This window comes from Phascolarctos cinereus, unplaced genomic scaffold (genome assembly GCF_003287225.1).
Source record: "Phascolarctos cinereus isolate Bilbo 61053 unplaced genomic scaffold, phaCin_HiC Scaffold_726;HRSCAF=1367, whole genome shotgun sequence".
NCBI lineage: Eukaryota > Metazoa > Chordata > Mammalia > Diprotodontia > Phascolarctidae > Phascolarctos > Phascolarctos cinereus.
In genome coordinates, this window is record NW_027556098.1 from 391,512,435 (window position 1) to 391,527,133 (window position 14,699).

General features: G+C 48.0%; 1 protein-coding gene across 5 annotated transcripts in view; it reads left to right on the forward strand.

Moving 5' to 3' along the window:
- Positions 1-2,167: 2,167 nt before the first annotated feature.
- The window catches only part of CTNNBIP1 (catenin beta interacting protein 1), a 55,129-nt gene continuing 42,597 nt past the window's right edge, over positions 2,168-14,699 (forward strand). For 3 of the 5 annotated variants that reach the window (XM_020974332.2, XM_020974338.2, XM_020974316.2), the window contains exons 1-2: positions 2,169-2,437; positions 9,595-9,671. The gene's annotated coding sequence lies outside the window, so the exon portion shown is untranslated. Of the gene's footprint in view, positions 2,438-9,594; positions 9,672-14,699 lie in introns of all 5 variants that reach the window. The other 2 variants (XM_020974344.2, XM_020974324.2) reach the window with 2 other exon arrangements.

Below are 14,699 nucleotides of genomic sequence, written 5' to 3' on the forward strand. Positions count from 1 at the left end.
AAGATGGTTTTACCAGGGTGTGGCTGATGCCCATGCTGAAGCTTCTTGGAGCCACAGGTGAGAGTTGGGTCGATCAGGTGGACGCCAAAGATGGATGAGAAGCCCTCACTGGAGCTTCCAGTCCTCCTGACCACCCCACATAACCCAGTTTCCTCTTGTAGCAGTTGCTTCACTGGATTATTGTGAAGCTCATATGTGACACACACTTTCAGGCAACAGAGTGATTCTTAATAGTGAGTGAGTATGTGTGTCTGTGTGTTATAGACACTGGCTGTCTGGTGAATATGGACCCCTTCTCAGATGAATTTTTTTAAAAAAATTAATCTTTGAAGGAACTGCTAAACTTCATTTAAAATATTTATTTATTTTTAGTTTTCAACATTCACTTTTATAAGATTTTGAGTCAGGAAATGCTAAATTTCAATGAAAGGTTGTGGCTGTTGTTGGGACAGCTAGGTGGCGCATTAGAGCACTGGGCCTGGAGTCAGGAGGGTGAGTCTTTCTAAGTTCAAATCTGGCTTCAGACACTTGTTACCTGTGTGACCCTGAGCAAGTCACTTAACCCTGTTTGCCTTAGTTCCTCATCTGTAAAATGAGCTGGAGAAGGAAATGGCAAACCACTCCAGTTTCTCTGCCAAGAAAACTCCAAATGGGGTCAGGAAGAGTCAGACATTACTGAATGACAACAGATTAAGAATCCCTATGATAAATACATGTCAGAGTTTTGTTTGTTTTTACCAGCCTTGTTCATCAGAATAGGGAGTTCCCTCTCTACCAATGCTGATTAACACGTCTGCAACTTATAGTCAAAGAATTTTCTGACCGCACTGAGAGGTTGTGATTTGTTAAGGGTGGAATACTTAGCACGCATCTTAGGTGGGACTTGAACCCAGGTCTTCCTGATTCCAAGACCAGCAGTTTCTCCCCTAAGCCACACTGCCTCTCCAGTTATTGTTATGAGTTATTGTTATTATTGCCACCTCTACTTCCTAATCCTCGTATAGCATGATTTCCAGTCCCCTTCCCATCTTCTTCATCTTTTGTTTTCCTTCTACTTTGTTAGTATCCTTTCTAAATTGTTCTCCAGATGTGGAGTGCCTGTAGAATCGGGATCTCCAGAGACAGGCCTGTCAAGGGGGACAATCGCCTCTGTGCTTCTGTCAGTGCAACCTCTATTTGCACTAGACCTTTTGGCTGCAAGGTCTTTTTTTCACGCGAGTCTAATCACGTTTCCACCCCACCTCTGGCATAGCCCTGCAGTGGAATCTTTGGACACAAGTTTAGGTTTTCCATTTATCTCTACTAAATTCCATGTTATTAAATTCACCCCAGCTTTCCTGCCTGTCTCTCGAGCTCCCAATTCTACATCCCTCTTAGCTATTACCCCCAATTTATCCTGTATACAGCTTATTTGTACATAGCTGTTTGTATGTTATCTCCCCATTAGTTTGTGAGCTCCTTCAGGGCAGGGACTGTATTCCTCCTTTCTGAACCCACGGCTCTTGCCAGGCCTACAGTAAGCGCTTAATAAATGCTTTTGTTGAATTGGCTCGAGCTATTCCTTCCTCCCCCTCCCTCCAGCTCCAGGACTAGTCTAGTCAAACAAGCTCAAACTGGCTTTCTGGGCCCTTCCTGGTTTGGCTTTCTCTTGCTTTGAAATATAATTCTGTGCGTAGGAGAGGACATTAGTTTTACGGGATCACAGTGGCCCCAGAACCGGTGGTGATCCACAGACTCCATCCCCAGAAACTACCTCCCCGACACGCCCCCGACACGCCCCCATCCCGGCCCACTCGGTGCCTCTCCTGGGGGCTCCTGGCCACTTCCCCAACCTCCCCGCACTGGCCCGCCCTTTCCCCGTTCAGGACCCGCCCCTGAACTTCAGGCCACTCCCCCTTCGGAGAAAGCGCCTGCTCCCCTTAGGCCCCGCCCCCTTTCCCCGTCCAGGCCCCGCCCTCCAGGCTGCAGACGTCCCTTCCCTCCCCCCGCTCCCTACGCGGCCCCGCCTCTTTCCCGGCCAGGTTCCACCCCTCCGGTGGAGGCTCCCGTTCCCTTCGCGGCCCCGGCCCCTGAACCCGTCCAATCCCCGCCCCCGAAGCCTCGCGGTCCCTCCCCTAGGCCGGGGCGCCCGCCTCTCTACAGGCGGGCGTTGCCGCCGCCGCCGCCGCCGCCACCCGCGCCTCGGCCTGTGCGGGGCCGAGGCCGCCCTTGCTCCGGTCCCTCCCCCGGCGGCCTGGCGCCTCCCTCGCGCCCTCCCCGCCGCGGTGACTCACGGAGCGGGAGGCGGAGGCTACGCTGAGGCGGAGGCGGCCCGGCTGCTGCTGCTCCTGCTGCTCCCGCTGCTGCTGCCGCCGCCGCCGAGAAGAGCCGAGCCGAGAGCGCGCCCCGGAGTAGGCTGGGTCCGCAGCCCCGCGCTCCGGCCCCGGGGCTGGCCCAGGTAAGAGGAATGCTGGGCGGCCGGCGTCCGGGCCCGGCGGGGAGCCGCCGGCTCTTTGTCTCCCGGGGAGGGGCGGCGAGGCAGCGACCCCCCCCCCCGGCTGGAGCCAGACGAGACCCGGCAGTACTGACGGGTGCCTTGTCCCCCAGCCTCTGTCTCCTCTCCTTCCCCCCCGCATGTGCACATCCACGCAATCTGACCAGGCCCCCTCCCCCCGGCCTCTGTTCCCTCCCTTCCCCCCACCCCGTACACACCCCCATCCTGACCAGGCCCCCCTCCAGCCTCTGTCCCCTCCCTTCTCCCCACCCCGTGCACACCCCCATCCTGATCAGGCCTCTGTCCCCTCCCTCCCTCCGTGTGCACACCCTTATCCTGACCAGGCCCCCACTCCTCCAGCTTCTGTCCCCTCCCTGCCTGCACACCCTCAATATGAGGAGGCATTCTCCCCCTAGTCTGTCCCCTTGCCTCTGCCCCCCTTTCCCCGTATGCACACCCCCATCCTGACCAGATCCCCTCCCCCACCCCCTTCACATCCTCATTCAGGCCATTTGGGGCAAACAGGCTCCCTCCTCCCCCACCCCAAGCCCAGGCCTTTGGGCTACCCCCTAACCCTGTGCACACCCCCATTCTGACCATGTTGCCGCAAGCAGGCTCCCTCTTCTTTTGGCCTGGGCTTCCCATACTCCCTTCCCCCCCACCTGGCTTTGACAGACAGGCTCACTTTTCCCCAGACTGCCCCACTAAACCATCAGCTAGGAGCTCCAGTGCCCCCCTCATCCATCCCTGCCCCTCCTCCCCTCGCCCAGACCTCAAAGGGGCACATTGGTCACTTTTCCCATTACCCTCTGCTTCTTGATGCTTTTCCTCCATCCATCCACCCACCCTGGCCTAGCCTGGACAGACTTGTGTGTTCCCTCTGCCCCCCCCCCTTTCCCTTCAATATCCCTTCTGACCACTGTGTCTGCAGTCATTCTCACCTTCCTGAATCCCTGTCTGCCCCTAATAGCCTCCAAATCACCTGAATCTGCTCCTCTACCCCTGAAAAAAAAGTAGATTTCCATTACCTCCCACTTAGCAGAACAGATTTGTCCTCCTTCACCCTCATTGTGCCCTGTTCCTCTCTCTAAGTCCTCTGCACCCTCACCCAATACATATACACACTTCCCTTAGGTGTCCAGATAGACCCGTTCTCTACATTTCCCTTCCTTCTTTTAACCCCACCCCACATCAGAGTCTTTCTGCTTTCTCCTTCCCTATACAACATATACACATCTTGCGTCCAGCCTGGAGACTTCTTTCCCTACTTACTGACCCCCAGGATTATGTACCAGGCCTCCAGCTTCCCTCAGTACTCTTCTGTCACATATGCACATCTAGAACACTCACAAGTGCCCCACCTCAGTCATGTCCCAGCCAAATTTGTCCCCCAGCTCTGCCCCCTTTCCTAATGGGTCACTCCTGACTCTTCTGCTGAGCCTTCTTCTGTCCTATCCCTCACCTCCCCAACTTTAAGCATTTTCTCTTCTTGGCTCTTTATTCATCCTGCTGACACCTGCTTAATACTCTACATATTTCTGACCTTGGACCTGGCTAGGACCCATTTATTCTTATATCACCTCTTCCTTCTCCTCGTTCCTGTAGGTCATCTAGCCTATGGAGTTCTCATCTGTCCCTGAGCCCCATCAAATTCCCCCATTCAGCCCTGGACCTCCCCAGTTTCTTGAGTGTGTGGCTATCCCCACAGTGAGCATTCCTGAATGGCCATCTCTGCAGCCCAGAGGGGTCATGCAGAGTCCTAGAGTGGCTATTTCTGCCAGCATTTTTCTCTCCCACCATACTCCCTGACCCCACCCACCAGGCTCACTGCTCTTCACACCCTTCGCTGCTCACTTGCACCTGGTCCCTCTGCTACCCTTTCTCCCTCCCCATACTCCTAAAAATAACCCTGTTCACCTTCCTGCCTTCTGCCTTCCCACTCCCTTCCTCCCAGCCCCCTAGTCTCCTAAGTTGGAGAGAGAGTCCTGTTGGTTTTTGAAAAGCCCTTCCTGGAGCTCTTCTGTCCTTCCAACTGCAGTCTCCTAGGGGAGGGGCCCATTTAAGGCAGGTTTCTCACCTGCCTGACTAGAGGTGACAGCAAAATTCACCTCTCCAGCTAGTTCCCCATTCAGCTTCTTACTGTCTTTCTCCTTGGACCTAGTAAAGCTAGAGGCCTGGGGAGGCCTGGGAGCTAGAGCTGTGTTGGGCCCTGCTTCCTTCCCTTGGGTTCTCCCTGTCTAGCTTAGACCGAACTTGTCTGAGCAGTGCCTGCTTCGGGGCTGCCAATTTGGCTCTCAGGCGGGCGGTCTGGGGACTCCCCTCCCTGGCAGCAAATGAGAAGAGTTATTAGCCCTGAGCTGGGAGGCAGCACCTCCCATCTGAAGTTCCCAGTGCCTCTTGAGTGTTAATTACTTTAGCTGGTGTCCTTCCTGAGGCATGGATCGGGAGTGTGCCTGGAATCTCCCATTAGAGGAATGGAGGTACAGGAAGAACACTTTGTGAGGGGCCCCTGGCTCTTCTGGCTTGGGCCTGCCTACTTCTCAGGCCTAGCTTGCTTTGTTAGCTTTTTGCTTTAACAGCCACTGAGCTCCAGTGCCTGACATTTAAAGCCTCAGTCATATTGACCTCTTAGGCTGTAAAGTAGCCAATGAAATAGCCATGTCTGACCCAGAGCAGTGCTCTGCACATAGTAAGCTCTTAATAAATGAGGCAGGCAGGAGGGTTCTGTGAAAAGAGTACTGGCTCTGGAGTCAGAGGACCTGGGTTCAAATGCTACATTTGATACTGCCGATGTGACCTTGCACAAATCCCTCTAACCTTCTTGGCCTCAGTTTCCTCCTGTGTAAAATGAAAGGTTTGGACTGATGACCTCTGAGGTCCATTCCAAGCTCTCAGTCTGTGATCCTATGCCTGAATTTGAAGTTCCAAAGCTTTGTTCTGCTTGGGCAGCAGTGAGTTGGGATTGGGATCCTGAGCAGTCAGAGAGGCAGATTTCACCGTGATATCAGGAAAAAACTTCCTAACAATTTGCGATATCCCGAAGTGAAACTTATTGCTCCAAGTGACACAGTTCCACTGGAGATCTTCCAGCAGAAGATGAAGGACCCCCTTTTCAGGGATGTTGTAGATGGGATTCCTGCTTAGGTATGGATCAGAATGAGGGACCTCTGAAGTCCCTTTTAGCTCTGAGGTTCCTAGGTCATAAATGCTGCAGATTGTTCTTTGTGTGTCTAGCCTGGAGGCTCTAGAATGGGAAGGGGCCTCAGAGATCATCTCAGGCAGCCCCTCTGTTTTATGTGTGAAAACAGCCCTCCAGGGCTGGATTAACTTGCCCGCCACAGGGCCAGAATTCATGCCCATGTCCCCTAGGACTGCATATTCCATGTGCAGTGGGTGGTACCTAAGAAAACAAGGCCCTGCCGTGGGAAGCAGAGGTTACCACTCGATTGGAGTGGGAAGAGCAGGCAATGAAGATGCCCTTAGGGGAAGAGAGCCTGAGGAAAGGAGGAGGCTTTGGAGGTACTAGCTATTGTAACCACAGTTTTGTCCCTGAGAGGAGAGAAACAGTTTGAAGCAACATTTGAATCTGGGTCTTTATGACTTCCCCTTTGACACTGTCCTCTACACCACAATTGCATTTCTGGTGGAATCTGCACTTGTATATTGAGATGGTGTCTTTTCCTGACCCTCTTCACTTAGAGGATGGGAGAAGGCAGGGCACTTCTCTTGAAGGGCTCATCTGGCAGTGTGACAATTGCTCAGTTTGAGAATGGAGCTGGACCGGGTGAGGTAGGAAATGCTCTCATGGTCAGGTTAGGAGATGGTGGGTGGAAACATTTGAGTGGAAATGAACTATTACCTAGTATGAAACTGAAAGAATAAATAAAACCACTGCCTCTCTACCTATTTCACCAGGAGATGAATAAGGCCCAATTAGGAGGTATTTAAAGAGGATGTGGAGTGGGCCCAAGAAAGCCATTCAAGACCACCAGGTGACCAAGCTCTTTTCTGTTCCCCCTTGAGCTAATCATGATTCATTGGCAAACCAGCTTTCTTGGGCTCTGGGGCCCAGAGATGTGGGAACCCTTAGCCAGGTTGCTGGCGATAAGGATGCGTTTGGGGTCTGTAGGAATCATTGTGGTTTGCATTTCTCAACACTGCTAAGCTTTCAGTTTCTTGCTTGGCCCCTGCAGTGATGTTTGGTCATCCCACACCAGGGCTAGTGAAACGCTGAGGCCCAGCTTTTTCTTCCTCGTTGCTTGTCCCGGAATGACAAAACAGAGGCTTGCCCTCTTCATGTTTCCCTGACACTCATTCTATTGATCTTGCAGTTTTGCTATTGATCTTGATTTGTATGCTTTGCAGGGGGGGGGGTGCAAATGGAGAGGTCAGAGAGAAGGAGAGCTTTATCAGTGTCCAAAGTCCTCTAAAGAGAGTCAGGTGGTTCTGTCACCCTGAGCACTTCCTGTTTGAGCAGCTCAGTAGGAGCAGCATTGCCATGAAGAAACATTTTCCTTCTTTGGTCACAGGTAATGGAGATGGAGAACATTCTGTAGATGACCTGTCAAGTCCCAGAGCTCCACTTCTCAGGAATCCAATCTTAGGTGGTCCAGTTGACCACCGCTAAAAGTGGGTATAGCTGACCAGCTTGTGCTGCAGAGAAGTTAGGCCTTGAATCACTAACAAGTGGCCTCCTAGTACTTGCTTCTCCAACCTCTGGAGAACCTGGGGCAAATGATAAAGGTTGACTTTCCTAGAGGAGCCAAGATTTAGAGCTGGAAAGACCCTTGAAGGTTGTGTGGTCTCACTTCCTCATTTTGTGGATGAGGAATGAGAATTTGAACCCAGTTCCTCTGACTCCAGAGGCTTATAGTACAAGTCACTTTCAGCATCCTGGACATTTCATTGACAGCATCTGAAATACATCTTAGCCAGCAGTCACCTGTAGCAATGGAAAACATAAGGCTGAAAGGAGATGATGGAGGTAGCTAGTGTTGCCTGGGTTGGTAGGTTGGTTTATTTATTTTGGTCTTGTCTTTTAACTTGTCTAATCTTGGACTCTTGACCTTTCTTGGCCTCACTTTCTCCATCCAGACATGGGGATGATAATACTTTTTCCTTTCCTAACTCCCAAGGGCATCATGTTGTTTGAGTTTCACTGCTCTGGAACTCCTCTTGTGAAAGGGGAGGGTGAGTAGCAAGTGTTGTTGTATATTGTTATTAATAATTTATTGTGCTCTGATGGCATAATCATCACTGAAGGAAAAGGATAATCCCAAAGAGGAATTATTATTAGGAAGAATCCAGCCCTAGGGTGGGTGGAGTTGGAGGGAGTGGATGGTCTTAATTTGTTTTCACCTTCTAAACAATTTCAAGGAGTAAGAGTCCCGGGTGTTTTCCTTTGCTTTTCACTTCTCTGCTCTTTCTTTTCTGCACTGTCACTCTCCTGCAATCCTCCTTTCAGCCCTTTAGAACCTTCTCTTACAGCAAAAAATAGGAAGTAAGTGAAATGAGCCTATACTCCATTGGACCCCATTTCAGCAGTCCATACCCAGAAAGGGGGAAGGCTTGATTCTTTACCTATTCCCTGGGACTGAGATGAAACATTGTATGCAATCAGAATTCTCATGTTTTTAGCTCTGTGTTCATTTGCACTGTTGTAATGATTCCGTATGTTCTCTTTCTTTGCCCAAAGTGAGTTCACACAGGTTTTCCCCTGGGGTGTTTTTCTTCCTTCAATTTGTACCTGTTTTTCCTTATGCTTCCAGAAGGACTGTCACTGGGTATGGATTGCCACAGTTTTGTAGCACAGCAGGGGAGTCAGTAGAGGGCTAGTTGATAGAGGTGGGGTCGACCTTTGAGCAGGGCAGCATTGAGAATCTTGATTCCACCCCAGCTGTGCTATCTTGCTGTCCTATCTTGCTGTCCTCCCCATCAGCAGCCGCAGCCGCTTTCGACCTTGTGAAATGACAGCTCGGGAGTCAGGACACCTGGTCCTGCTGCTTTAGCAAATCGCTCCATCTCTTAGGCGTCAGTTTCTTCATCTGTAAAATGAGAGGGTTGGGCCACATGGTTTCTTAAGGCGCGTTCTCACAGTAACACGCCCAGATTCAGTGATTGAGGGAGCTCCCTACTCAGATACCAGGAGCACAAAAGAGATGAGATACAGATATAAGCACCCACTGGCTTTAAGGAACTCACTGTCTAGTAAGGCCATCCTCTCTCTCATCTTAATGTCTAAACTTCTTCATTTATAACATAGAACAGTTTGTGAAGGAAGAACTGGATAACCAGTGTTTTGGCCAGTATCCTGGGATCTTTGATTTAGGGCTGGAGGACATCTAGTCCAACCTCCTTATTTACAGATGGGAAAACTGAGGCCAGTGGAACCACATGGACTTGCCCAAGGTCACAAGTGGGCCAGGTGATAACAATGAGCTAGGGTGGCTGGGACCAGAGTCCACATGTAGGTAATCAGCTTCCTCGGTGGGATTTGTGCTCGTGTCCTCTGACTCCACCTCTTGGGTAGAAAGGAAGGATCAGAATCCCAGGTTTCCTCTGCAGTGTTGAGAAAGAGAGAGCCCAGGCAGAGGGGTTCGTTTGAAGTGACGGAAGTGGAAGTAAATAAGCTTCAGCTCAGTGAATTCCTGAAGTTATTATTGTCGGCTCCTTGAGGGGAGGGACCCTGTTTTATTTTTCTTGGTACTTCTCTCAGCCTAGCGTAATGTTGTGCATAGGTTCTTAATAAGTATTGAACTGAATTCAGTTGTATGCCTAACAAAGATATGCTTTGTTTAGCAATCATTAGGAACAATCAGAACCTTGGCAGCTATCACTTAAAAGAGAGCTCACTTCTTAGTTGATTTAATTCTGTTGAGAGAAGAGGGAATAATGATGGTGATGATGGTAAAATAGATTGCTGGTGGAATAGGGCCCCCTAAAGTTTTTGTTTAGGAGCCTGGAATATAAACTTGTTCAAAGAATCAGACATAGTCTCTATCTCTCTCTCTTTTAAAAATTTTTTTATTTGATCTTTTTTTCCAAGATTTTCTTGAGGGTTGTTGATCAGATGCAGTCTTGTACATTTATTATGTAACCACCACGAGACCTCTTTCCTCCAGGATTCTCTCATCTCTGCCAAGTCCTGGTGGGTCAATTCTTTCTCTGCCAATTGAGGACAGAAGGCACACGGAAGCAGGTAGGCTGGGGGGCTGAGGGTCCCTGTGCTCTCTGGTGGGATTTATTAGCTTCCTGTCATAATTGTGAGTTTGAGGAAGCTGTCTTCCTGAGCTCCCAGGTGTGAGCAGATGTGTGCATGATGGCCTCACACAGTGGAAGAGAAGGCACTGAGTGGAACGGCAGAATGGGGTGAGCAGGAGATTTTTCACTATGCTTACCCAGCATCAGTTCCCCAAATCTCTGGAAGGAGGCAGGGCAGTTGAGTGAGAGGGCACACAGTGTTCTTCCTCTCGCCTTCCAGCCAGGGCTTAGGTAGATCAGGCAAAGGACTGGATGAGCTTTCCACCCACAGTCTGCCCAGGAGGAACATACAGGCCAGGGGAGCATGGTCCGTGCCTTTACCCCCCACATCCGATGGATTGCTTCATGGAGGGCTTCCATCTTCAAGCAGGAGCCCAGAGAGAGCTTCAGAATATGATTGAAGGGGAATCACAGAAGAAGAGAGAGTCCTGAGGAGTGCAGAGGAGAGCTTTTGTCTCCATGAGCATTTAGAGCAAGTGAGAGTGTGACCTAGTTTAAAATCGGTACATTGCTGAGGAAAAAAGGAGAGGCTTTCCAAGACCTGCTTCAGTTAAGATTTTTTTTGGGCCAAAGTATTTTGAGTTTTTGACAATCCAAGTCAATAAGCATTTTTTAAAAAATTTTTTTTTCCATATGCTTTTGAGTTAAAAATTTTTCTCCCTTTTTCTCCCCCCACCCTCCCCAAGACAGCTCACAATCTGACATAGGCTTTACATTTACATACCCATTAAACATATTTTCACATTAGTGAAGTTGTAAGTAAAAATTATAACCAATAGGAGGAACCATCAGAAAGATGAAACAAAACTCAACAGAAGGTAAAAATAAGTGATAGTGATTCGACTTCCATAGTTCTTTCTTTGGATGTGGACAGCGTTTTCCATCCCAAGGCCTCTGGAGATGTCTTAGATCCTCGTAATGCTGAGAAGGGTTCAGTTTAACATTTTTAGTCATTGCATAACATGCCTGTTATTGTGTACAAAGTCCTCTTGGTTCTGCTCACTTCACTCAGCATCAGACCATATAAGTCTTTCCAGGTTTTTCTGAAGTCAGCCTGTTCATCATTTCTTATAGCACAATAGTATTCCATTACATTCATATACCACAACTTGCTCAGCCATTCCCCAATTGATGGGCATCCTCTCAATTTCCAATTCTTTGCCACCGCAAAAAGAGCTGCTGTGTATTCAGTAAGCATTTATTAAGCACCTACTGTGTGTCAGCACTGTGCTAAGTTCTGGAGACACAAAGAAAGGCAAAAACAGTGTCTTCAAAGAGTTCAAGGAGCTCATGATCTAATGGAGACAAGCCTGGAACCCTGGGAAGAACACTGAATTTGGAGTCAGAGGACCTGAGTTCAGAATTCGACTTTGCCACTTACTACCTACCTGTGTGACTTTTTTTTTAAGGCAGTTGGGGTTAAGTGACTTGTACAGGGTCACACAGCTAGTAAGTGTCAAGTGTTTGGTGTGAGGCTGGATTTGAACTCAGGTCCGGTGTTCTATCCACTGCACCACCTAGCTGCCCCTGTGTGACTTTTGACAAGGCATTTTACCTCTCTGGGCCTCAGTTTCCTCCTTTGTAAAATGAAAGAATTGATCTCTAAGGTCTGGCACTGTATGGTCCCAAGAACTGTTAGTGCGGTAATCAGTGGGTTTGTGTCAATGAATATTTTCTTGTGTGGTAGTTTCCTTCCAGGGCTCGCTGAAGTGGAGTCCAATTTGAACCAGATGGCAGGTAGAATTCTGAGGGGGTTTTCTTTCTCTTCTGGAACCCTTCTGCTACAACCAGAAAAAGAGGCACCTGCCAGCCCTATTATTTCTTCCCAACCTTGTACTACTTGCCTCATTGTTGGGCCGGCAGCTCGGTTTCTTGGGCCTGTGGGCTGTGGTACTGGTGATGAGCTTCCAGGGCTCACAGGACAGTGGGGCCAGCAGAGTTTGTCTGAGCTGACCTTGCTGAAAGGCTTCCCCCGCTTTGTCTTGATTGTGTTTAAGCTCCTGCTTTGGGTTTGCTCTTCGCTCAGGGAGCTTCTATTTGGGGGCTATTTTTTTTTATTTTACCTTTTCCAAAGAACTGGACAAAATCTGATGTGTGCTTTATCTGGGTTTCCCTTCTGACCTTTGGCTCCTGCTCGAAAGGGCCACCTTCTTTGAGAAGAACACATTTACTACGGGGCTGAGAACTGGCTCAGCACTGGCTGAGAACTATTTAGTTCATCAGTGACATTTGAATGGTGGACACTTTCAATGGTGAATCACTTTCAAGTAATACCACTTAAATCTGCTTTTTCTTATGCTTTTGTGCTGGAAGTTTTTTGCATAACAAAAAATGTGTGTCCTAAATAAAATGTGTTTCGCAGGATAGTTCTAGAGATAGATTTTTTGAGTGGCTTTCATCTTCAGTAGGAGGAACATTACATTACATTACCTTCCAGATAAATTAACTTTTTTCCTTTGTACTTCTGGTTGGGATTAGACTAAGTGACCACGGTCCCTTTAAACTCAAAGATTCCATGACTTTGTGATTATAATTACATTCACTTTTCACCAAGTAGCTTCCTGTTTTTTCTTTTCAGTTGAGAATTTGTGTATGAGAAGGACAAATCCAAAGTGTGTTCTCTTGGTACAGACTTGTAAAAAGCCTGCCAGGTTTCATTCTAGGAGTGAGACAATCTTTTTTAGCCTGTAAAACCTGGAGTCATTTGACCTGGGAGCTTTTGCAAGCTAATTCCTGCCTAGGGCTCCAGCTCTCATTTAATTTGGTGACTAATGGTTTCATGATTTTTGGGAATGGGCAGCATAATTACTGATGGATAATGGGGATTTGGCTTCTTAACCAGTCAATCAGGGTGTGCCTGATTCTGGGTGTTTGCACCTGCCTTGTCCATGGCTTGTATCACCTGTGGCCTCGTTGCCTAGCTTGGATACCAATGTAGGTGAGTTTCCGCCCTTTGGACTTAAAAGTTCCTTATCTGGTCAGAATAATATTTGAGTTGGCCAAACCCCTCAGGGGGCTTCAATGTGGATGAAGCTCTACACTGATTCTCAGAAGGTTTAGTGTGCCACCCTCCCTTTTTTTTTTTTCATCTTGGTGATGCATGCGTATTTGTTCTCATTCTCTTGTGGCCACAATCCTAGGCTGTGAGGCTCCGTGCCTTCCAATCAAACATGAGTAAAAGTGTAGCAAAGACTAGGCTTTGTGATCTGTTGAGAGCTTGGGGTCATATGATTGTGGTGTCCTGCTTCAACCATACAGTTAATTAACTTACAGGGGATTCTGACTTTCTTCTGTGTTTGGATTACTTTGTGTATCAAATTGTTAAATGCTTGGAGAGGAAGGAAACTGAGTCCTAACCAAGAGGGTGTCTTGAGCTGGGATTTCCTTCCTCCTTGGATTATTTTATTTTGGGGTGTTAAGAGAGAAATGGGAAGGGCTTACACTTGTAATACACTAGGAGCAGTTATTCAAACACAGCTAATAACAGATTATAAATATATGCATACACATACACATCTGTATATACGGTGTGTGTATTTTTCTCCCTGTAAATCTGTGATGTGTATGTATATTTGTGTCTATGTATATGCTTTAGTGATTCCAAAAAGCTGTGATTTTCCTCTGTGGAGGCAGTACTCCCTTCAGCGCACATTGATTGCATTCTATTCTCTCTTAGTAGATGGCATCCTCAAATGTAACTACTTTGTATTTATTTTGTTTACACTTCTATACATACATGTTGTCTCCCCTGTTAGAAAGTAAGCTCTTTGAGGGCAGGGACTGTTTGACTTTTGTCTTTGTCTCCCCTGCCCTTAGAGTAGTCCTTGGCCCGTAGGGAGCTGAAGAAGTGCGTGTTGTTTGGTTGATGACCTTCAAGAACTGCTGTGGCCATAAAGTCCCATTACCGGATAGCCACGCTTCCTGTAATGAACATCTTCAGACGGTGCCAGGTGGATCCGAGGACAATAGACGTGGTCTAATATGGGGCCTACACTGTTTTTCTGTCTTGGTAAAACCTGCCAGAGATTGGACTCTACTGTCCTGGCCACTAAGAACCCAGGGTCACCCCCTGCCAAGAGGAGGTCTTGAGTGTTCCCTGCATAGGAATAAGAACCGAACTGGTAGCTTGGCACAAATGATATTCTGTAGCCAGCCCCATCTTGACAGTCACACAGTTGACTGAAAGGTGTAGTAGAGAATACAGGATCTCACTGTAAGGAGTTGGACTGTAAGAAACTGAAACAATATTGATTCAATGGAGCAAAAAGTCTCCTTAAAACTTCTCTCCCAAGTGTCTACCATGCATAGCTTAGACTCATATGGCATTCCTTGAATGTTGTAACAACATAAATTCCTTTGTTTGACCCTCTGATTCTGTCTTTGACCAGTCAAAACACAGGGAGGCCTATGCCACTCCCTCTCAAGAAGGTATCCAGCATAGAGGGACTCCCTAAGAGTGAGGTCCCTAAGATGCTTCTGTTTATGGGATAACGCTGGGCTAGGTCAAGTCCTGAAACTGAGGCAGCACATGTTGGGCCTGGAGTCAAGAAGACTTGAGTACAAATCCAGCTTCAGACCCTTACTAGCTCTATGACCCTAGGGAAGTCACTTCACCTCTTGCCTGCCTCTGTTTCCTCTTTTGTATAATGGGGATAATAACGGCACCTACCTTCCAAGGTTGTTGTGAGGATCAAATCGGGTAATAGTTGTACTTTGTAAAGCTAAAAGTGGTATATAAATGCTAACTATCATTATTATTAGGTCCTAAATAATCATCCTAAATTTCTTAATTAGACCCATTCAATAATCATTCAGGAGACTTCAACATAGCCATTCACCATGAAAAATCCAAGTGGAATTCTACAGACTGTGTCATGCAGTTGGGTAGACTAATGTGGAACTCATTTATACATCAGTCTCCCCCGAAGGCCTCATATTGACTGAGTTTTAAAATGTAATGTTATCC